Consider the following 25586-nt stretch of genomic DNA (forward strand, 5'->3'; position numbering starts at 1 on the left):
TAGCCTCCGAGTCTAGGCATGGATGCTCGCAACCGCGCGTAGACTCAGACCAAACCATTCGATTATTTCGATTTCCTTCGGATGCTTCATGCGGAGTCAATATCACTTATGACATCATTGATGACGTAACCACTGCTGTGGTCCGATTGATAGGACATGACCTGACGCCCCCCTCCCCTACTTCTGCACGGTCTGTTTGGGGAATGACCAGCGCTTTGTGCAGTAACCAAGATGCCTCCTCGATTTCCGCGCATAGTGGTGAAAAAGATTCCTTGGTAAAATAGAGATAATGACACGTGGTGACTGATAACGCGTGAAGCACACGTCCGTTGGGAACCCCAAGAGGAAGGTGTGATGCGTACAGCAGCAAGTTTTCCCTCAGTAAGAAACCAAGGTTATCGAACCAGTAGGAGATGAAGGCCACGTGAAGGTTGTTGGTGGAGGAGTGTAGTGCGGCGCAACACCGAGGATTACGGCGCCAACGTGGAACCTGCACAACACAATCAAAATACTTTGCCCCAACTTAACAGTGAGATTGTCAATCTCACCGGCTTGCTGAAAACAAAGGATTAAACGTATGGTGTGGAGAATGATGTTTGCTTGCGAAGAACAACAGAGAACAGAGATTGCAGTAGATTGTATTTCAGATGTAAAATAATGGACCGGGGTCCACAGTTCACTAGTGGTGTCTCTCCAATAAGAAATAGCATGTTGGGTGAACAAATTACAGTTGGGCAATTGACAAATAGAGAGGGCATAACAATGCACATACATATCATGATGACTAATATGAGATTTACTTAGGGCATTACGACAAAGTACATAGACCGCTATCCGAGCAAGCATCTATGCCTAAAAAGTCCACCTTCGGGTTAGCATCCGCACCCCTTCCAGTATTAAGTTGCAAACAACGAGACAATTGCATTAAGTATGGTGCGCAATGTAATCAACACAAATATCCTTAGACAAAGCATTGATGTTTTATCCCTAGTGGCAACAGACACATCCACAACCTTAGAACTTTCGTCACATCGTCCCGCGATTCAATGGAGGCATGAACCCACTATCGAGCATAAATACTCCCTCTTGGAGTCACAAGTATCAACTTGGCCAGAGCCTCTACTAGCAACGGAGAGCATGCAAGAACATAAACAACACATATATGATAGATCAATAATCAACTTGACATAGTATTCCATATTCATCGGATCCCAACAAACACAACATGTAGCATTACAAATAGATGATCTTGATCATGATAGGCAGCTCACAAGATCTAACATGATAGCACAATTAGGAGAAGACAACCATCTAGCTACTGCTATGGACCCATAGTCCAAGGATGAACTACTCACGCATCAATCCGGAGGCGGGCATGATGATGTAGAGTCCTCCGGGTGATGATTCCCCTCTCCGGCAGGGTGCCGGAGGCGATCTCCTGAATCCCCCGAGATGGGATTGGCGGCGGCGGCGTCTGATAACCCACAAGTATAGGGGATCACAACAGTCTTCGAGGGAAGTGATGTCTACGGGTGCTTCTATTCTTGTAGACAGTGTTGGGCCTCCAAGAGCAGAGGTTTGTAGAACAGCAGCAAGTTTCCCTTAAGTGGATCACCCAAGGTTTATAGAACTCAGGGAGGAAGAGGTCAAAGATATCCCTCTCATGCAACCCTGCAACCACAAAGCAAGAAGTCTCTTGTGTCCCCAACACACCTAATAGGTGCACTAGTTCGGCGAAGAGATAGTGAAATACAAGGTGGTATGAATAAATGCGAGCAGTAGCAACGGCACCAAAAGTGCTTTGCTGTCCGATGCTTGGTGTGTGGTTGATGGTGATAATATTGCAGGAAGTATAGATGCGAGTAAAACGATAAACAAACAGCGATAACGGTATTTAGGAACAAGGCCTAGGGATCATACTTTCACTAGTGGACACTCTCAACATTGATCACATAACGAGAATAAATAGATAGATGCTAGACTCTACACCCTCTTGTTGGATGATGAACACCACTAAGCGTGTAGGATTACACGAACCCTCAATGCCGGAGTTAACAAGCTCCACAATATTCAATGTTCATATTTAAATAACCTTAGAGTGCATGACAGATCAACATAACCAAACCAAGTACCAACATAGCATGCACACGGTCACCTTCACACTACGAAAGGAGGCATAGATCACATCAATACCATCATAGCAATAGTTAAGTTCATAATCTACAAGCGATCACAATCATAGCCTACGCCAAGTACTACACGATGCACACACTGTCACCATTACATTGTGCAGGAGGAATAAACTACTTTAATAACATCACTAGAGTAGCACGCAGATATATTGTGATACAAAACACGTTGCAATCATAAAGAGATATAAATAAGCACTTCACTATGCCATTCATAACACTGAATAAGTATTCTGTGAAATATAGCCTAAGAGACCCACACGGTGCACACACTGTCACCTTTACACACGTGGGACAAGGAGTCTCCGGAGATCACATAAGTAAAATCCACTTGACTAGCATAATGACATCTAGATTACAAGCATCATCATATGAATCTCAATCATGTAAGGCAGCTCATGAGATTATTGTATTGAAGCACATAGGAGAGAGATGAACCACATAGCTACCGGTACAGCCCTTAGCCTCGATGGAGAACTACTCCCTCCTCATGGGAGACGACGGCGTTGATGAAGATGGCGGTGGTGTCGATGGAGGAGCCTTCGGGGGCACTTCCCCGTCCCGGCGGCGTGCCGGAACAGAGACTCCTGTCCCCCGGATCTTGGCTTCGCGATGGCGGCGGCTCTGGAAGGTTTCTCGTACCGTGGCTTTTCCGTCTCGAAGATTTAGGTCAGGGACCTTTATATAGGCGAAGAGGCGGAGTCGGAGGGGCGACGAGGCGGTGACACACTAGGGGGGCGCGGCCCCCCCCCTCTGGCCGCGCCGGCCTGTCATCTGGGGCCCACAGGGCCCTCCTCTGGCGGCTCTCGGGTGTTCTAGAAGCTTCGTGGAAAAATAGGATGTTGGGCGTTCATTTCGTCCGATTCCGAGAATATTTCCTTACTAGGATTTCTGGAACCAAAAACAGCAGAAAACGAGAAGCGGCACTTCGGCATCTCGTCAATAGGTTAGTGCCGGAAAATGCATAAATATGACATAAAGTATGCATAAAACATGTAGATATCATCAATAATGTGGCATGGAACATAAGAAATTATCGATACGTCGGAGACGTATCGGCATCCCCAAGCTTAGTTCTGCTCGTCCCGAGCAGGTAAACGATAACAAAGATAATTTCTGGAGTGACATGCCATCATAACCTTGATCATACTATTGTAAACACATGTAATGAATGCAGCGATCAAAACAATGGTAATGACATGAGTAAACAAGCTGAATCATAAAGCAAAGACTTTTCATGAATAGTACTTTCAAGACAAGCATCAATAAGTCTTGCATAAGAGTTAACTCATAAAGCAATAAATTCATAGTAAAGGCATTGAAGCAACACAATGGAAGATTAAGTTTCAACGGTTGCTTTCAACTTGTAACATGTATATCTCAATGATAGTTTGTCAATGCAAAGCAATATAACAAGTGCAATATGCAAGTATGTAGGAATCAATGCACAGTTAACACAAGTGTTTGATTTTTGAGGTGGAGAGAAATAGGTGAACTGACTCAACATAAAAGTAGAAGAATGGCCCTTCGACGAGGGAAGCATCGATTGCTATATTTGTGCTAGAGCTTTGGTTTTTCAAAACATAAAGAGATCATAAAAGTAAAGTTTTGAGAGGTGTTTGTTGTTGTCAACGAATGGTAGTGGGCACTCTAACCCCCTTGCCGGACAAACCTTCAAAGAGCGTCTCCCATGAATTATTTTTATTTTTGGGTGGCACTCCTTCCAACCTTTCTTTCACAAACCATGGCTAATTAACCGAATCCTCGGGTGCCTGCCAACAATCTCATACCATGAAGGAGTGCCTTTTTATTTTAGTTTTATTATGATGACACTCCTCCCCACCTTTGCTTTCTCAAGCCATGGCTAACCGAATCCTTCGGGTGCTGTCCAACAATCACATACCATGGAGGAGTGTCTATTTAGGTTAATTAATTTGGGATCGGGAATCCCATTGCCAGCTCTTTTTGCAAAATTATTGGATAAGCGGATGAAGCCACTAGTCCATTGGTGAAAGTTGCCCAACAAGAATGAAAGATAAACACCACATACTTCCTCATGAGATATAAAACATTGACACAAATCAGAGGTGATAAATTTTGAATTATTTAAAGGTAGCACTCAAGCAATTTACTTTGGAATGGCGGAGAAATACCATGTAGTAGGTAGGTATGGTGGACACAAATGGCATAGTGGTTGGCTCAAGGATTTTGGATGCATGAGAAGTATTCCCTCTTGATACAAGGCTTAGGCTAGCAAGGTTATTTGAAACAAACACAAGGATGAACCGGTGCAGCAAAACTCACATAAAAGACATATTGTAAACATTATAAGACTCTACACCGTCTTCCTTGTTGTTCAAACTCAATACTAGAAATTATCTAGACCTTAGAGAGACCAATTATGCAAACCAAATTTTAGCAAGCTCTATGTATTTCTTCATTAATGGGTGCAAAGTATATGATGCAAGAGCTTAAACATGAGCACAACAATTGCCAAATATCCAGTTATTCAAGACATCATACCAATTACTACATGCAGCATTTCCCGTTTCCAACCATATAACAATTAACGAAGCAGTTTCAACCTTCGCCATGAACATTAAAAGCTAAGAACACGAGTGTTCATACGAACCAGCGGAGTGTGTCTCTCTCCCACACAAGCATTTATTCAAACAAAAACAAACAGACGCTCCAAGTAAAGTACATAAGATGTGACCAAATAAAAATATAGTTTCAAGAGAAGAAACCTGATAAGTTGTCGATGAAGAAGGGGATGCCTTGGGCATCCCCAAGCTTAGACGCTTGAGTCTTCTTAAAATATGCAGGGATGAACCACGGGGGCATCCCCAAGCTTAGACTCTTCACTCTTCTTGATCATAGTATATCATCCTCCTCTCTTGACCCTTGAAAACTTCCTCCACACCAAACTCAAAACAAACTCATTAGAGGGTTAGTGCATAATCAAAAATTCACATGTTCGAGAGGTGAAACAATCATTCTTAACACTTCTGGACATTGCTCAAAGTTACTTGGAAGGTAATGGAACAAAGAAATCCATCCAACACGGCAAAAGAGGCAATGCGAAATAAAAGGCAGAATCTGTCAAAACAGAACAGTCCGTAAAGACGAATTTTAAAGAGACACCAGACTTGCTCAAATGAAAATGCTCAAATTGAATGAAAGTTGCGTACATATCTGAGGATCACTCACGTAAATTGGTATAATTTTCTGAGTTACCTACAGAGAATTAGGCCCAGATTCGTGACAACAAATAAATCTGTTTCCGCGCGAGTAATCCAAATCTAGTATGAACCTTACTATCAACGACTTTACTTGGCACAACAATGCAACAAAACTAAGATAAGGAGAGGTTGCTACAGTAGTAACAACTTCCAAGACTCAAATATAAAACAAAGTTACTGTAGCAAAATAAACACATGGGTTATCTCCCAAGAAGTTCTTTCTTTATAGCCATTAAGATGGGCGCAGCAGTTTTAATGATGCACTCGCAAGAAATAGTAGTTGAAGCAAAAGAGAGCATCAAGAAGCAAATTCAAAACAAATTTAATCCTAACCCACTTCCTATGAAAAGGAATCTTGTAAATAAACAAGTCATGTAGGCATAATGCAACAAGCATAGAAAGATAAAACAAGTGTAACTTCAAGATTTTCAGCATATAGAGAGGTGTTTTAGTAACATGAAAATTTCTACAACCATATTTTCCTCTCTCATAATAACTTTCAGTAGCATCATGAGCAAACTCAACAATATAACTATCAAATGAAACATTCTTATCATGAGTCTCATGCATAAAATTATTACTACTCCCAACATAAGCATAATCAATTTTATAAGTAGCTATCATTATTATTCTCATCATCAAATATAGGAGGCATGGTATAATCATAATTAAATTTACTCTCCATAGTAGGCGGCACCAAAAGACCACTATCATTATAATCATCATAAATAGGAGGCAAAGTATCATCAAAGAAAATTTTCTCCTCAATACTTGGGGGACTAAAAAGATCATGAAAACCAGCTTCCCCAAGCATAGAAGTTTCTATATCATTATCAACAATGGTGTTCAAAGAGTTCATACCAATATTACTACCAACATGCAAATAAGGTTCCATAGGTTTTTTAATTTTCGCATTAAACCATTCATGTCTTAACTCAGGAAATAGAATAAGAAGCACATTGTTGTCCATTATGCCTAACTAGTGTAAACAAGAAACAAAAAGATGCAATTGCAGGATCTAAAGGAAATAGCTTCGAACACTCACACAATGGCGCCAGAAGAGTACTTTTACCTGGGACCGGAGTATGAGTGCCTTTTACCTTTCCTCCCCGGCAACGGCGCCAGAAAAGTGCTTGATGTCTACGGGTGCTTCTATTCTTGTAGACAGTGTTGGGCCTCCAAGAGCAGAGGTTTGTAGAACGAGCAGCAAGTTTCCCTTAAGTGGATCACCCAAGGTTTATCGAACTCAGGGAGGAAGAGGTCAAAGATATCCCTCTCATGCAACCCTGCAACCACAAAGCCAGAAGTCTCTTGTGTCCCCAACACACCTAATAGGTGCACTAGTTCGGCGAAGAGATAGTGAAATACAGGTGGTATGAATAAATGCGAGCAGTAGCAACGGCATCAGAAAAGTGCTTTGCTGTCCGATACTTGGTGTGTGGTTGATGGTGGTAATATTGCAGGAAGTATAGATGCGGTAAAACGAGTAAACAAACAGCGATAGCGATATTTAGGAACAAGGCCTAGGGATCATACTTTCACTAGTGGACACTCTCAACATTGATCACATAACAGAATAAATAGATAGATGCTAGAATCTACACCCTCTTGTTGGATGATGAACACCACTAAGCTGTGTAGGATTACACGAACCCTCAATGCCGGAGTTAACAAGCTCCACAATATTCAATGTTCATATTTAAATAACCTTAGAGTGCATGACGGATCAACATAACCAAACCAAGTACTAACATAGCAGGCACTACTGTCACCTTCACACTACGAAAGGAGGCATAGATCACATCAATACCATCATAGCAATAGTTAACTTCATAATCTACAAGAGATCACAATCATAGCCTACGCCAAGTACTACACGATGCACACACTGTCACCATTACACCGTGCAGGAGGAATAAACTACTTTAATAACATCACTAGAGTAGCACGCAGATATATTGTGATACAAAACACATTGCAATCATAAAGAGATATAAATAAGCACTTCACTATGCCATTCATAACAGTGAATAAGTATTGTGTGAAATATAGCCTAAGAGACCCACACGGTGCACACACTGTCACCTTTACACACATGGGACAAGGAGTCTCCGGAGATCACATAAGTAAAATCCACTTGACTAGCATAATGACATCTAGATTACAAGCATCATCATATGAATCTCAATCATGTAAGGCAGCTCATGAGATTATTGTATTGAAGCACATATGAGAGAGATGAACCACATAGCTACCGGTACAGCCCTTAGCCTCGATGGAGAACTACTCCCTCCTCATGGGAGACAACAGCGTTGATGAAGATGGCGGTGGTGTCGATGGAGGAGCCTTCCGGGGGCACTTCCCCGTCCCGGCGGCGTGCCGGAACAGAGACTCCTGTCCCCCAGATCTTGGCTTCGCGATGGCGGCGGCTCTGGAAGGTTTCTCGTACCGTGGCTTTTCCGTCTCGAAGATTTAGGTCAGGGACCTTTATATAGGCGAAGAGGCGGAGTCGGAGGGGCGACGAGGTGGTGACACACTAGGGGGGCGCGGCCCCCCCTCTGGCCGCGTCGGCCTGTCATCTGGGGCCCACAGGGCCCTCCTCTGGCGGCTCTCGGGTGTTCTGGAAGCTTCGTGGAAAAATAGGATGATGCGTGTTGATTTCGTCCGATTCCGAGAATATTTCCTTACTAGGATTTCTGGAACCAATAACAGCAGAAAACAAGAACTGGCACTTCGGCATCTCGTCAATAGGTTAGTGCCGGAAAATGCATAAATATGACATAAAGTATGCATAAAACATGTAGATATCATCAATAATGTGGCATGGAACATAAGAAATTATCGATACGTCGAAGACGTATCAGGAAGTAAAACCCAAATTTATTGATTCGACACAAGGGGAGGTAAAGAATACTTATAAGCCTTAACAACTGAGTTGTCAATTCAGCTGCACCTGGAAAAGCACTAGTAACAGGGGTGATGTGAAAACAGCAGTAATATGATAGCAATAGTAACGAGTAACACGACAGCGATACATGATAACACGGAGACAATGGCACCGAGAAAATAGTTGATACTACTTCCAATGTCATATAGGAACGAGTATATGATGATGAGAGATGGACCGGGGTTCCCGACTATCTACACTAGTGGTAACTCTCCAATAACAAGTGACAAGTGTTGGGTGAACAAATTACAGTTGGGCAATTGATAGGATTGAAATAGCATTAAGACAGAACATCAAGATTATTAATCATGTAGGCATGTTTTCCATATATAGTCATACATGCTCGCATTGGGAAACTTGCATAACATCTTTTGTCCTACCAGCCGGTGGCAGCCGGGCCTCAAGGGAATCTACTGGTAATTAAGGTACTCCTTTTAATAGAGCACCGGAGCAAAGCATTAACACTTGGTGAAAACATGTGATCCTCATATCACAGCATTCCCCTCCGGTTGTCCCAATTTCTGTCACTTTGGGGCCTCGGGTTCCGGACAACAATATGTGCAAACAACTTGTAGATACAATCTAAGCAATAATTATAGAGCTTAAATCTAAGATCATGCCACTTGTGCACTAGTGACAAGCATTAAACACAACAAGATTGCAGCAACAATAACTTCACAAACTTATAGATAGACTGATCATAATGTAACAATTCATCGGATCCCAACAAACACAACACCGATTACATCAGATGAATCTCAATCATGTAAGGCAGCTCATGAGATCATTGTATTGAAGTACATGGTAGAGAGAGTACCAACTAGCTACTGCTAGAACCCGTAGTCCATGGGGGGACTACTCACGGAGCATGATGGAGGCGGTGGCGTCGATGGAGATGGCTTCCGGGGGCACTTCCCCGTCCCGGCGGCGTGCCGGAACAGAGATTCTGTCCCCCGAATTGGAGTTTTGCAATGGCGGCGGCGCCCCTGGAGTCTTTCTGGAGTTTCGTCAATTGGTGTAGGGTTTTTACGTCGCGAGGGACTTTATAGGCGAAGAGGCGGCGCAAGGGGGTGCCTGGGGGGCCCACACCATAGGCTGGCGCGCCCCCCCTCTAGGCCGCGCCGCCCTGTGGTCTGGGGGCCCTGGGCCTCCTCTCCGTCTCCCCTTCGGTGTCCTGGTCCGTCTCGGTGAAATAAGATGTTTGGCTTTTGTTTCGTCGAATTCCGAGAATATTGCCCGAACAGCCTTTCTGGAACCAAAAACAGCAGAAAACAGGAACTGGCACTTCGGCATCTTGTTAATAGGTTAGTCCCGGAAAATGCATAAAATCATTATAAAGTGTGAGGAAAACATGTAGGTATTGTCATAAAACTAGCATGGAACATCAAAAATTATAGATACGTTGGAGACGTATCAAGCATCCCCAAGCTTAGTTCATACTCACCCTCGAGTAGGTAAACGATAAAAAGAATAATTTCTGTAGTGACATGCTACTTACATAATCTTGATCATACTATTGTAAAGCATATGAGATGAACAAAGTGACTCAAGGCAATGATCTATAATTTGCTAATCAAATAGATAACATATAGCAAAACTTTTCATGAATAGTACTTTCAAGACAAGCATAAAAAATTCTTGCATAAGAGTTAACTCATAAAGCAATAAATTTCTTAATAAGTGGGTTTTGAAGCAACACAAAGGAAGATTTAAGTTTCAGTAATTGCCTTCAACTTTCAACATGTATATCTCATGGATAATTGTCAACACAAAGTAATATGACGAGTGCAAATAAGCAAGTATGTAAGAATCAATGCACAGTTGACACAAGTGTTTGCTTCTAAGATGGAAAGAAGTAGGTAAACTGACTCAACATAAAGTAAAAGAAAGGCCCTTCGCAGAGGGAAGCAGGGATTAAATCATGTGCTAGAGCTTTTTAAGTTTTGAAATCATATAGAGAGCATACAAATAAAGTTTTGAGAGGTGTTTGTTGTTGTCAACGAATGGTAGTGGGCACTCTAACCCCTTGCCAAACAGACCTTCAAAGAGCGGCTCCCATGAAGGACGTTATCTCTACCAGCAAGGTAGATCATCCCTCTTCTCTTTTGTTTACACATGTACTTTAGTTTTATTTATGGTTGACACTCCTCCCAACGTTTTGCTTTCACAAGCCATGGCTAACCGAATCCTCGGGTGCCTTCCAACATTCACATACCATGAAGGAGTGTCTATTTGCAAAATTAAGTTGCTTATTGATGAATCAGGGCAAAACATGTGAAAAGAATTATTAATGAAAGTTAATTAATTGGGGCTGGGAACCCCGTTGCCAGCTCTTTTTGCAAAATTATTGGATAAGCGGATGAAGCCACTAGTCCATTGGTGAGAGTCTGCCCAACAAGATTGAAAGATAAAAAACCACATACTTCCTCATGAGCTATAAAACATTGACACAAATAAGAGATAATAACTTTTGAATTGTTTAAAGGTAGCACATGAAGTATTTACTTGGAATGGCAGAAAAATACCACATAGTAGGTAGGTATGGTGGACACACATGGCATAGGTTTTGGCTCAAGGTTTTGGATGCACGAGAAGCATTCCCTCTCAGTACAAGGCTTTGGCTAGCAAGGTTGTTTGAAGCAAAAAACAAGTATGAACCGGTACAGCAAAACTTACATAAGAACGTATTGCAAGCATTATAAGACTCTACACTGTCTTCCTTGTTGCTCAAACACTTTTACCAGAAAATATCTAAACCTTAGAGAGACCAATCATGCAAACCAATTTCAACAAGCTCTACGGTAGTTCTCCACTAATAGGTCTAAACTATATGATGCAAGAGCTTAAACTTGATCTACTTGAGAGCTCAAAACAATTGCCAAGTATCAAATTATTCAAGATAATATGAAGCATTTTGTGTTTCCAACCAAATAACAATAAGTGCAATAGCTTCCAACTTTTGTCATGAACATTAAAAGTAAAACAAAGAACACTAGTGTTCATATGAAAAAGCGGAGCGTGTCTCTATCCCACACAAGGATTGCTAGGATCCGATCTTATTGAAACACAAACAAAAATAAAAACACACAGACGCTCCAAGTAAAGCACATAAGATGTGACCGAATAAAAATATAGTTTCACTAGAGGTGACCTGATAAGTTGTTGATGGAGAAGGGGATGCCTTGGGCATCCCCAAGCTTAGACGCTTGAGTCTTCTTGAAATATGCAGGGATGAACCACGGGGGCATCCCCAATCTTAGACTTTTCACTCTTCTTGATCATATATCATCCTCCTCTCTTGACCCTTGAAAACTTCCTTCACACCAAACTTCTCATAAACTTCATTAGAGGGGTTAGTACTCAAAAAACTTTAATCCACTTTAGTCCTGTAGTGACACATTGCAAGAACTCAATAAAACATTAGCTACAGCTCTCCACGTCTAGAAAGCCTTGCTTAAAGTCCACAAGAGACAATGCAAAAAACAGAGACAGAATCTGTCAAAACAGAACAGCCAGTAAAGACGAATTTTTTAGAGGTACTTCCGTTGCTCAAATCAGAAAACTCAAAACTAATGAAAGTTGAGTACATATCTGAGGAACACGCATGAAAATTGGCAGAATTTTTAGAGTTTCCTACAGAGAGACCTACTCAAATTCGTGACAGATAGAAATCTGTTTCTGCGCAGAAATCCAAATCTAGTATCAACCTTCTATTAGAGACTTTACTTGGCACAACATTGCAATAAAATAAAGATAAGGAGAGGTTGCTACAGTAGTAACAACTTCCAAGACACAAAAAGACAGTAGCAAAATAAAAACATGGGTTATCTCCCAAGAAGTGCTTTCTTTATAGCCATTAAGATGGGCTCAGCAATTTTAATGATGCTCACATAAAGATGAGAGTTGAAGCAAAGAGAGCATCAAAAAGCAAGTATGAAACAAATTTAAGTCTAACCTGCTTCCTATGCATAGGAATTTTGTACACAAATAAATTCATGAAGAACAAAGTGACAAGCATAGGAAGATAAAACAAGAGTAACTTCAAAAGTTTCAGCATACAGAGAGGTGTTTTAGTACCATGCAAATTTCTACAACCATATTTTCCTCTCTCATAATAATTTTTAGTAGCTTCATGAATAAACTCAACAATATAACTATCACATAAAGCATGTTTTTCATGATCCATAAACACATAATTTTTATCAAGCTCAAAAATAGTGGGATTAAAACTTTCAAACCCACTTTTATCAATAATATAACAAGATGATTGATCAATCTCAAAAGATATGGGACTCCTAGATAAAGTCAAGATCTCTCCAATCCTATTTTCATTAGTAATACAATTAATATTATCAAGTAACATAGGACCATCATCTAGAGATTTATCATAAACATTTGCCAAGCAAAACTCTTTAGTACCATGCATTTAGACATCAGGCACAAACAAAGCATTATCATAAGATTTATCAAAGTAGCATGGATTATCGTAGATAACAGTATCATAATTATTCTCACAAGTTTTACTCATAGGGAATATTTCAAGAGAATCCACAGGAACATAACATTCATCCTCCTTTGGTAAGCATGGAGGATAATCAAATAGTGTAAGAGATAAAGAGTTACTCTCATTAGAAGGTTGGCATGGGTAGCTAATCCATTCTTCCTCCTTTGGTTCATCACTCTCCTCTTCTTTTTCATCCAATGAGCTTTCAGGTTCATCAATTTCCTCCTCTTTTTCATCCAATGAGCTTTCAGGTTCGTCAATTTCTTCTTTCACAGGTTCCTGCAAATTGTGAGTGCATTCTTGTGCATTAATGAGTCTATCTTTATAATCAATAATATAAGAATTATCTGTAACTTTCTATGCAAAAATTAAGGATAGAAGAGACATAATCTTTAAGGTCCTTACAAGCAACACAAGTTTCATAATTTTTAACCATGAAGGATTCTATCTCAGAGTCTCCCATAAATAAGACAAATTGTTCTACCTCTTCGAACCCAAAATGAATATAGTTATTCCAATTATAGTTCTTAATTAAAACTTCTTCACTAAATCCACATTGGAATTTCAGATGTTTAGTATCCTGTTTAGAGCAACAGTTTATATCATGGCGTTTAAGCAAGATTTTAGCAATTGTATTCAATTTTTGTATCACAGCACTCATGACTTTACCCGTTCTTGATTCTCTATAATTATTATATAATTCTATAAGCTCCAAATAGGTTGTGGGTTCTCCCATAACAACAGTTTTTAATTTTTAGGTTTTTCAAATTTTTATGGATTTTTGGGTATATGAGAAAAGTAAAACAAAACAAAAACTAACTAGACAAAAGTAAACTAAGCAAAATAATACTAGACAGAAATAAACTAAGCACAAATAAACTAGACAAAACTAAACTAAGCAAAATAAAATAAAATAAAACAGAGAGATAGGTAGAGTGTACTCCCCAGGTGAACTTATGAGTAGAGCTATGCCTCCCCGGCAACGGCGCCAGAAAATAGTCTTGATAACCCACAAGTATAGGGGATCGCAACAGTCTTCAAGGAAAGTAAAACCCAAATTTATTGATTCGACACAAGGGGAGGTAAAGAATACTTATCTTTAGTATTATATGTGAGTTGGTACGTCGTCAAAAATGTTTGATGTCAAAGATTGGGAACATCTTAACCGTCCAATCATATAAAATATCTTCCGCTTGTCATCCAGCCATCCGTCATATACTTTCCAAAAATACGACAACATGAGCAATTAGTCACGGGATTTGCCACAGTTAATCAAACGAGCAGCAATGAGAGGCGCGAAGTAAGGCAATCAGTATCCAATTAGAACGAGATCGCATTCTATGGAAAACAATCAACAGGATCGCATATACAGATTTTACTCCGCTCAACATCTAACCAGCCTGCACCGTTTGATCTATCACGTGATTCAGTGGCTCTCTCCTCTCCTCATTTTAAAAGCCTCAATCAGGGGTTATTTTGTTAGGAAAGCAATTATGGATTGTGACTTGTGAGAGATCTGATTTCCAAGGTTATTTGTTACGGAAGCAATTATGGATTGACAATCATGCTCTCGCGATTACTAAACCAAAGCCCTCGTCAATCGTCATCCCCTTCCTCCCCACGAGCTGCCATTAGAAGGACGTGGCAGAAGGCACAAATTCAACCAAGATCATGCGCTCGACCTCGTGCTCGCCCTGTTTCTCGTCGCTACCGCCTCCACCCTCGTGCAGCGCTACCGCATCAGGTATGTATGTTTCTTTGTTTTTCATTTGCGATTGCGTTCTGTGAGGATTATTACTCCTATATTATAGTCGCCGATATCATCATGGCAGACGCATGGGAAAACGAGAGATGGCGCCGCCGCGTGTTCCTACATGCCGCCATGGAGGGCGACCTTGACCTCCTTATATGTAATTCCGTCGGACATGCAAGGATAGCGGTGGAGCTGCGCAAGGAAACTGGTGCTTGTGGTCACAGAGCAGTGCACCTGGCTGCGGCGAGCTGTAGGACTTCTATTGCGGCTACACGCCGCTGCTCTTGGCTACCACGTTTGGCCACACCTCGGTGGTGGCTTAACTCCTGGAGCATGGCAATGGCACCGGACTCCACCGGACACCCTGCTTCACTTGGCCGCTATAACGGTACGTGTCAGCTTGGCCGCTCGCCCGTCTCCTCTTGTCTGGTCGAATTGATGTGCTTTTAAGCTGAGGATGACTGGCTTACAAACCGACTTTGTTCGTCCATGCCATAGTGGATCGGGAGCTGGCGATGGTGCTGCTGCACAGAGGCGCCGACACGGGCTCTACGACCCCGGGCATGGCGTTGCAGGTCATCGCCACTCGGGTGCACCTAGACCAGTCGTCATCACCATCCTGCTGCGTCATTGGGAGGGAGCAGTGGAGGGACCATACAACAATGCCACCGCTGACATATTCTGTTTCCATTTGTTTCAATCCGAATGAGGTTGCAAATTTCACTTCGCACCATTGGCTTCATTGCTCGTCGTCAGTGTCTCGTTAGAATGCATGCAGCTACTCATTCAGGTTGCAAATTTCACTTCGCACCATACCTAACTTATCTGTATTTTTACACTCATGCAATTAGGAAGGAAATTGGCAAGAATTATTGCTTTCCTTTTAAAACCAACGTAGTGAAAGCAACCCGACTGCGGAGGATCCAACCTAAGCCTGGCCGGTAGATGGTGGTAGAGGGGATTTCTTCCTCGTGAGCGCAACAACTTTGGTGGGGGAGGCTCGGATCTTCAGTTCGTCGCGGCCTTTGGCTTCCGGAGATGCGGTGGCTGATGGCGTCCGGTGGAGGTTCATGACACCGACCCTATGGCGCGGTGGATCTGGCGCGGTGGAGGCTGGGGCCATGGCTGCAGTAGCTCTTGGTCAAGGCTTTGGGCTACGGCTTCAAGCTCCGTACAGCATCTTCGATTAGCTGGGGCAGGATGGCGCCCCTACCTCCTAGGTTCCTTGGAGGCTCTCGGCTGCTGTGCGAGACTGCGACGCGGCGTGGCGGTCATCGGATCTAGCACTCGGTTCAGGCTCGTTGGCTTTTTTGTGGCAACGAGGTTTGTGGTGGCTCTACCACGACGGTGGTGCTTTTGATGCTCTAGAGGTGCACGGGTCAGCGGATCCGTGGGCTGGCGATGCTAACTACGCTGAGCTTGCCGGACGGCAGTGGCATCTTTCGTGGACGTTGTGGTCCTCTATGGAGGTGCCGCCCGTGTAGCTCCCCGACACACATGATCTCAGGCCATGTTCTTTGGGTAAAATCCAGGACCTCGGCAAGGTGTCAGGTGAAGGCGGCTCCACGTGGTTACCCTCTTTCGGCCGTTTCTTGAAGATCATCTGCCTCGCTCACACTTTCCTTGGGCTGAACGTGCACAACGTCGCAATTAGCAGGTGCCTAGGCGGTGATGTGTGGGTTCCCGGTGGTGGCTTGCGTTGCAGTGGTGACGACAATGAGCGATGGTCCGGTTGTGGTAAGACCTTGTTAGTTGGCTTGTTTCGATGTGAAGTCGGAGACGCTATGTTTCCAAGCGTCTTCATTTGAGCGGCGTAAAATGGTATGTGAGAGCGGCCTGGTGGGGAGCGGGCCTTGCACATCTTCTCTCTAGATCTTGTCATTGCAGTTAGAGTTGTAAGTCTCTGAGCGCGAGGAGTCACATGTTTGGCTTAGTCCGGCTTGAGCTTCACGTTTTTGCTACGGTGATATCTTCCTTGGTGGTCGCTTCTTCAGAGAAGACGGGGTCGATGTAAAATGATGATGATGACGTCCCTGCCTTGGTGGGGTGTCTGTGTGTGTAACTTCTATGGGTAGCCAGGTGGGTGAGTGTGACTTCACAACTATCATATTCCCTGACAGTCGGTGAGGTTGTGGGTACCATTTTTGGCAGATTTTTCGCTAATAACTGACCATTTTTTCTCTGCTAATGAAAATTGCGGGTCTTTTGTCTTGTTTAATAAAAGAAACGTTTTAGATCTATGTAACAACATTTATGGTAAAAAATATTTTTCTCAGAAGAGTCACCTAAAATGCATGGATGACGATAAATGATAGTAGATGTTACCATTTTGCACATTTTCAATTTGGTTTTTGTTAGATAAGGGGAAAACATGACAACATATTAAGTGTAGTACAACTTTAATTATCACCAAATGTTTTTAACCAAGCAGCTTTCAAGAATTATTTTCTTTTTCATTTTTTGGCTATATAATTGATTACTATCTTGAATCATTTGTTTCTAGAATTTGTGCGTAATTAAGTAGTATATTTTTTATCCTTTAAAAGAAAGTATTATATTTTTAACATACAATTAAGTAGTATATTTTACATGTAATTAAAAGTTCAGTGGTGACTTTCCATATCTATATACAAATTGAACTCCTTAAAAGCAGCCACATAATGACTCTTCAGAAATTTCAATGGTACCCTTTTGAAGGGGTAAGGTGATGCACCTCACAAAGCTCTTAGTTCAAGTTCTCATACTTAGAAAAGAAAGCTTAACAATAATCATATGAGATTGGAGCAAGAATAATTGTGTAGAATGGTAAGTTGTGGTACAATAAACACGTCTTAATGTTTCCTGAATATTTTGTAGCTATCTTTTTTGTACACGTAAATTTCACATGCATCATATCTACATATGAACTAGCAAAAAGTTTAATGGACCGTGGCAATGCACGGGCATTCAACTAGTAAGCCTTAACAACTGAGTTGTCAATTCAGCTGCACCTGGAAAAGCACTAGTAACAAGGGTGATGTGAAAGCAGCAGTAATATGAGAGCAATAGTACCAGTAACACAGCAGCAGATAATGATGAACACGTAGACAATGGCACCGTGAAAATAGTTGATACTACTTCCAATGTCATATAGGAACGAGTATATGATGATGAGAGATGGACCGGGGTTCCCGACTATCTACACTAGTGGTAACTCTCCAATAACAAGTGACAAGTGTTGGGTGAACAAATTACAGTTGGGCAATTGATAGGATTGAAATAGCATTAAGACAGAACATCAAGATTATTAATCATGTAGGCATGTTTTCCATATATAGTCATACGTGCTCGCAATGAGAAACTGCTGGCGTGCAGTTGACACACGTCTGTTGGGAACCCCAAGAGGAAGGTGTGATGCGTACAGCAACAAGTTTTCCCTCAGTAAGAAACCAAGGTTATCGAACCAGTAGGAGTCAAGGGTCACGTGAAGGTTGTTGGTGACGGAGTGTAGTGCGTCGCAACACCGGGGATTCCGGCGCCAACGTGGAACCTGCACAACACAATCAAAATACTTTGCCCCAAATTAACGAGTGAGGTTGTCAATCTCACCGGCTTGTCTGTAAACAAAGGATTAAACGTATGGTGTGGAAAATGATGTTTGTTTGCGAAGAACAACGAGAGAACAGAGCTTGCGATAGATTGTATTTCAGATGTAAAAGAATGGACCGGGGTCCACGGTTCACTAGTGGTGTCTCTCCAATAAGAAATAGCATGTTGGGTGAACAAATTACAGTTGGGCAATTGACAAATAGAGAGGGCATAACAATGCACATACATATCATGATGACTAATATGAGATTTACTTAGGGCATTACGACAAAGTACATAGACCGCTATCCAGCATGCATCTATGCCTAACAAGTCCACCTTCGGGTTAGCATCCGCACCCCTTCCAGTATTAAGTTGCAAACAACCGACAATTGCATTAAGTATGGTGCGTAATGTAATCAACACAAATATCCTTAGACAAAGCATTGATGTTTTATCCCTAGTGGCAACAACACATCCACAACCTTAGAACTTTCGTCACATGTCCCTGCATTCAATGGAGGCATGAACCCACTATTGAGCATAAATACTCCCTCTTGGAGTCACAAGTATCAACTTGGCCGAGCCTCTACTAGCAACGGAGAACATGCAAGATCATAAACAACACATATATGATAGATCAATAATCAACTTGACATAGTATTCCATATTCATCGGATCCCAACAAACACAACATGTAGCATTACAAATAGATGATCTTGATCATGATAGGCAGCTCACAAGATCTAACATGATAGCACAAGAGGAGAAGACAACCATCTAGCTACTGCTATGGACCCATAGTCCAAGGATGAACTACTCACACATCGAGTCCGAAGGCGATCATGGTGATGTAGAGTCCTCCGGGAGATGATTCCCCTCTCCGGCAGGGTGCCGGAGGCGATCTCCTGAATCCCCGAGATGGGATTGGCGGCGGCGGCGTCTCCGGAACTTTTCCGTATCGTGGCTCTCGGTAATAGGGTTTTCGCGACGGAGAGTATAAGTAGGCGGAAGGGCAGAGTCGGAGGAGGCACGAGGGGCCCACACCATAGGGCGGCGCGGGCCCCTCCTTGGCCGCGCCACCTTGTGGTGTCGCCACCTCATGGCCCCACTTCGTATGCTCTTCGGTCTTCTGGAAGCTCCGTGGAAAAATAAGACCCTGGGCATTGATTTCGTCCAATTCCGAGAATATTTCCTTTGTAGGATTTCTGAAACCAAAAACAGCGAAAACGAGAACCGGCGCTTCGGCATCTTGTCAATAGGTTAGTGCCGGAAAATGCATATAAATGATGTAAAGTGTGTATAAAACATGTGAGTATTGTCATAAAAGTAGCATGGAACATAAGAAATTATAGATACGTTTGAGACGTATCAAGCATCCCCAAGCTTAGTTCCTACTCGCCCTCGAGTAGGTAAACGATAACAAGGATAATTTCTGAAGTGACATGCTATCATAATCTTGATCAATACTATTGTAAAGCATATGAGATGAATGAAGTGATTCGAAGCAATGGTAAAGACAATGACTTAAACAACTGAATCATATAACAAAGACTTTTCATGAATAGTACTTTCAAGACAAGCATCTATAAGACTTGCATATGAGTTAACTCATAAAGCAATAAAATCTTAGTAGAAAGTTTTGAAGCAACACAAAGGAAGATATAAGTTTCAGCAGTTGCTTTCAACTTCAACATGTTTATCTTATGGATATATCTCATGGATAATTGTCAACACAAAGTAATATGATGAATGCAAATAAGCAAGTATGTAGGAATCAATGCACACAGTTGACACAAGTGTTTGCTTCTAAGATAGAAAGAAGTAGGTAAACTGACTCAACATAAAGTAAAAGAATGGCCCTTCGCAGAGGGAAGCATGGATTACTGTTTTTGTGCTAGAGCTTTTCATTTTGAAAACATAGAAACAATTTTGTCAACGGTAGTAATAATTCATATGTGTTATGCATAAGACATCCTATAAGTTGCAAGCCTCATGCATAGAATACCAATAGTGCTCACACCTTGTCCTAATTAGCTTGGATTTACATGGATTATCATTGCATAACATATGTTTCGACCAAGTGTCACAAAGGGGTACCCCTATGTCGCCTGTACAAAGGTCCAACGAGATAGATCGCATTTGATTTCTCGTTTTTGATAGATCTCAACTTAGGACATCCATACCGGGACAACATAGAAAACAGATAATGGACTCCTCTTTAATGCATAAGCATTCAACAACAGATAATACTCTCATAAGAGATTGAGGATTGATGTCCAAACTGAAACTTCCACCATGACTCATGGCTTTAGTTAGCGGCCCAATGTTCTTCTCTAACAATATGCATACTCAAACCATTTGATCATGATAAATCACCCTTACTTCAGACAAGACGAACATGCATAGCAACTCACATGATATTCAACAAAGGTGAAATAGTTGATGGCGTCCCTAGAAACATGGTTACCGCTCAACAAGCAACTTATAAGAAATAAGATACATAAGTAACATATTCAATACCACAATAGTTTTTAAAGCTATTTTCCCATGAGCTATATATTGCAAAGACAAAGAATTGAATTTTAAAGGTAGCACTCAAGTAATTTACTTTGGAATGGCAGAAAAATACCATGTAGTAGGTAGGTATGGTGGACACAAATGACATAGTTTTTGGCTCAAGGATTTGGATGCACGAGAAGTATTCCCTCTCAATACAAGGCTTTGGCTAGCAAGGTTGTTTGAAGCAAACACAAGTATGAACCGATACAAGCAAAATTTACATAAGAACATATTGCAAGCATTATAAGACTCTACACTGTCTTCCTTGTTGTTCAAACACCTCACCTGTAAAATATCTAGACTTTAGAGAGACCAATCATGCAAACCAAATTTCAACAAGCTCTATGGTAGTTCTTCATTAATGGGTACAAAGTACATGATGCAAGAGCTTAAACATGATCTATTTGAGCACAACAATTGCCAAGTATCAAATTATTCAAGACAATATACCAATTACCACATGAAGCATTTTCTGTTTCCAACCATATAACAATGAACGAAGCAGTTTCAACCTTTGCCATGAACATTAAAAGTAAAGCTAAGAACACCAGTGTTCATATGAAACAGCGGAGCGTGTCTCTCTCCGACACAAAGAATGCTAGGATCCGATTTTATTCAAACAAAAACAAAAATAAAAACATACAGACGCTCCAAGTAAAGTACATAAGATGTGACGGAATAAAAATATAGTTTCACTAGAGGTGACCTGATAAGTTGTCGATGAAGAAGAGATGCCTTGGGCATCCCCAAGCTTAGAGCAACTCTAACAGAGCCCGTAAATCCCGCCGGAACCGAACTTTTCCGGCGGATTTACGGGTTCGGGCCGAAACAGGCGCAGATCAGCGCTCGAAAAAGTGGGACGGCCCGAATCGAGAGTTCGGGGGCCCGAGAAATCCCCCGCACGGCCCCTATTAAAAGGGTTCGCGGAGGGGAGTTCGGTTCGGAAACCCTACTCCCCTCCCGCCGCCGTAGCCCGCCGCCGCTCCGACGAGCAATCCCCGGCGATCGGACGCTGCTCGGCCACTACGGCCACCACCCCGCCGTCCTAAATGACGCGTGCAACACACGTGGGTAGAGGCGGCGGCCGGACCGGCATCGGAAGGGCAAGTCGTCGTCCCCCGGGCGTACGGGCGGACACGGAGCGCGGCAGGCGGGCGCGCTCCGACGGCGCAGTGAAGCGGGCCGGCCGCAAGTGGCCGGAGCTGATGGCGCAACACCTTCAAGCGCGCGCGGAGGCGGATGCGGCTGCGGAGGCGGCGACAGCAGCAGCTGCGGCTGGGGAAGCGGAGGAGCCCCCGCTGCCGGCGGGTGCAGCCCGCCGCTGCCGCCGTTGCCCCCCAGCGGCGACGACGACGATGCAGACGGACCGCCTCTGCTCTGCGGGGGCGCCTCCGGCGCGGCGGCAATCGAGCTGGCGGCCCTCGTCGTCGCCTAGCAACCGGCGGCGTCGAAAAACCCTCCGCCGCCGCCCGGTGACAGTATAGTCGCCGGGGAATTTAATTTCTAGTCTAATTAGGCCCGTAGTACGTATTTAGGTCCAATGCGGTTGTATTTTGGCACTATTTAGTGTGAATTATGATCGAATTAAGGTTGATCGGATGAAATCGACTACAATCCCCGTCGATAATTTTCCCGCGTCGTTTGATTTTCGCGAGTTCGGTTTGTGTTTACAGTTTATGTTCTGCGCCATGCCCAAATGCTCGCTCATTTCGTTTTTCGGGAGACTGAACTCCGTTTTTTCGGTTCGGCCAAATACGGGCTCTGTTAGAGATGCTCTTAGATGCTTGAATCTTCTTGAAATATGTAGGGGTGAACCACGGGGGCATCCCCAAGCTTAGACTTTTCACTCTTCTTGATCATATTATATCATCCTCCTCCCTTGACCCTTGAAAACTTCCTCCACACCAGACTCAAAACAAACTCATTAGAGGGTTAGTGCATAATCAAAAATTCACATATTCAGAGGTGACATAATCATTCTTAACACTTCTGGACATTGCAAAAAGCTACTAAAAGTTAATGGAACAAAGAAATCCATCCAACATAGCAAAACAGGCAATGCAAAATAAAAGGTAGAAATCTGTCAAAACAGAACAGTCCATAAAGACGAATTTTTCAGGGGCACTTAACTTGCTCAGATTAAAAAGCTCAAATTGAATTAAAGTTGCGTACATATCTGAGAATCACGCACGTAAATTGGCAGATTTTTCTGAGTTACCTACTGACGGGGCTACTCAATTTCGTGACAGCAAGAAATCTGTTTCTGCGCAGTAATCCAATTCTAGTATCAACCTTACTATCAAAGACTTTACTTGGCACAAAAATGCAATAAAATAAAGATAAGGAGAGGTTGCTACAGTAGTAACAACTTCCAAGACTCAAATATAAAACAAAGTGCAGAAGTAAAATAATGGGTTGTCTCCCATAAGCGCTTTCCTTTAACGCCTTTAGCCTAGGCGCAGAAAGTGTGAATCAAGTATTATCAAGAGATGAAGCATCAACATCGTAATTTGTTCTAATAATAGAATCATAAGGTAACTTCATTCTCTTTCTAGGGAAGTGTTCCATACCTTTCTTGAGCGGGAATTGATATTTAATATTTCCTTCCTTCATATCAATGATAGCACCAACAGTTCAAAGAAAAGGTCTTCCCAAAATAATGGTACAAGATGCATTGCATTCAATATCCAAGACAACAAAATCAACGGGGACAAGGTTATTGTTAACCGTAATGCGAACATTATTAATCCTCCCCAAAGGTTTCTTTATAGCATTATCAGCAAGATTAACATCCAAATAACAAGTTTTCAATGGTGGCAAGTCAAGCATATCATAGATTTTCTTAGGCATAACTGAAATACTTGCACCAAGATCACATAAAGCATTACAATCAAAATCATTGACCTTCATCTTAATGATGGGCTCCCAACCATCTTCTAACTTCCTAGGAATAGAAGTTTCAAGTTTTAATTTCTCTTCTCTAGCTTTTATGAGAGCATTTGTAATATGTTTTGTAAAGGCCAAATTTATAGCACTAGCATTAGGACTTCTAGCAAGTTTTTGTAAGAACTTAATAACTTCAGAGATATGACAATCATCAAAATCTAAACCATTATGATCTACAGCAATGTGATCATTGTCCCCAATATTTTGAAAAATTTCAGCGGTTTTATCACAAACGGTTTCAAGCAGTTTAGCGAGTTTCGAGCAATTTTGCACGCTTTGCACTAGGAGTAGAAACATTGCCAACACCAATTATTTTACCATTGATAGTAGGAGGTTTAGCAACATGTGAAGCATCAACATTATTAGTGGTGGTAATAGTCCAAACTTTAGCTACATTATTCTTTTTAGCTAGTTTTTCTTTTCTTTCCCACCTAGCATGCAATTCAGCCATCAATCTTATATTTTCATTAATTCGAACTTGGATGGCATTTGCTGTAGCAAATGACTTAATATCTTTATCTTCTTTAGGCATAACTTTCAATTTTAAAAGATCAACATCAGAGGCAAGACTATCAACCTTAGAAGCAAGAACATCAATTTTACCAAGCTTTTCTTCAACAGATTTATTAAAAGTAGTTTGTGTACTAATAAATTCTTTAAGCATGGCTTCAAGACCAGAGGGTACACTCCTATTATTGTTGTAAGAATTAACATAAGAATTACCATAACCATTACTATTATTATAAGGATATGGCCTATGTTGTTACCAGAATTATTCCTATAAGCATTGTTGTTGAAATTATTATTTTTAATGAAGTTCACATCAACATGCTCTTCTTGAGCAACCAATGAAGCTAAAGGAACATTATTAGGATCAGCATTAGATCTACCATTCACAAGCATAGACATAATAACATCAATCTTATCACTCAAGGAGGAGGTTTCTTCAATAAAATTTACCTTCTTACCTTGTGGAGCCCTTTCAGTGTGCCATTCAGAGTAATTGATCATCATATCATCAAGAAGCTTTGTTGCGGCGCCTAAGGTGATGGACATAAAAGTACCTCCAGCAGCTGAATCTAATAGGTTCCGCGAAGAAAAATTCAGTCCTGCATAGAAGGTTTGGATGATCATCCAAGTAGTCAGTCCATGGGTAGGGCAATTCTTTACCAAAGATTTCATTCTTTCCCATGCTTGAGCAACATGTTCATTATCCAATTGCTTAAAATTCATTATGCTACTTCTCAAAGATATAATTTTAGCAGGAGGATAATATCTACCAATGAAAGCATCTTTACATTTAGTCCATGAATCAATACTATTCTTAGGCAAATATAGCAACCAATCTTTAGCTCTTCCTCTTAAGGAGAAAGGAAACAATTTCAATTTTATAATATCACCATCTACATCCTTATACTTTTGCATTTCACAAAGTTCAACAAAATTATTAAAATGGGCAGCAAAGCATCATCGTAACTAACACCGTAAAATTGCTCTCTCATAACAAGATTTAGTAAAGCAGGTTTAATTTCATAAAATTCTGCTGTAGTAGCAGGTGGAGCAATAGGTGTGCATAAGAAATCATTATTATTTGTGCTAGTGAAGTCACACAACTTAGTATTCTCAGGAGTATTCATTTTAGCAGTAGTAAATAAAGCAAACTAAATAAAGTAAATGCAAGTAACTAATTTTTTTGTGTTCTTAATATAGAGAACGCAAACAAGACAGTAAATAAAGTAAATGCAAGTAACTAATTTTTTTGTATTTTTGATATAGAGAGCAAACAAAGCAGTAAATAAAATAAAGTAAAGCAAGACAAAAACAAAGTAAAGAGATTGGATGTGGGAGACTCCCCTTGCAGCATGTCTTGATCTCC

The sequence above is a fragment of the Lolium rigidum genome, chromosome 5, assembly GCF_022539505.1.
Source record: "Lolium rigidum isolate FL_2022 chromosome 5, APGP_CSIRO_Lrig_0.1, whole genome shotgun sequence".
Lineage (NCBI taxonomy): Eukaryota > Viridiplantae > Streptophyta > Magnoliopsida > Poales > Poaceae > Lolium > Lolium rigidum.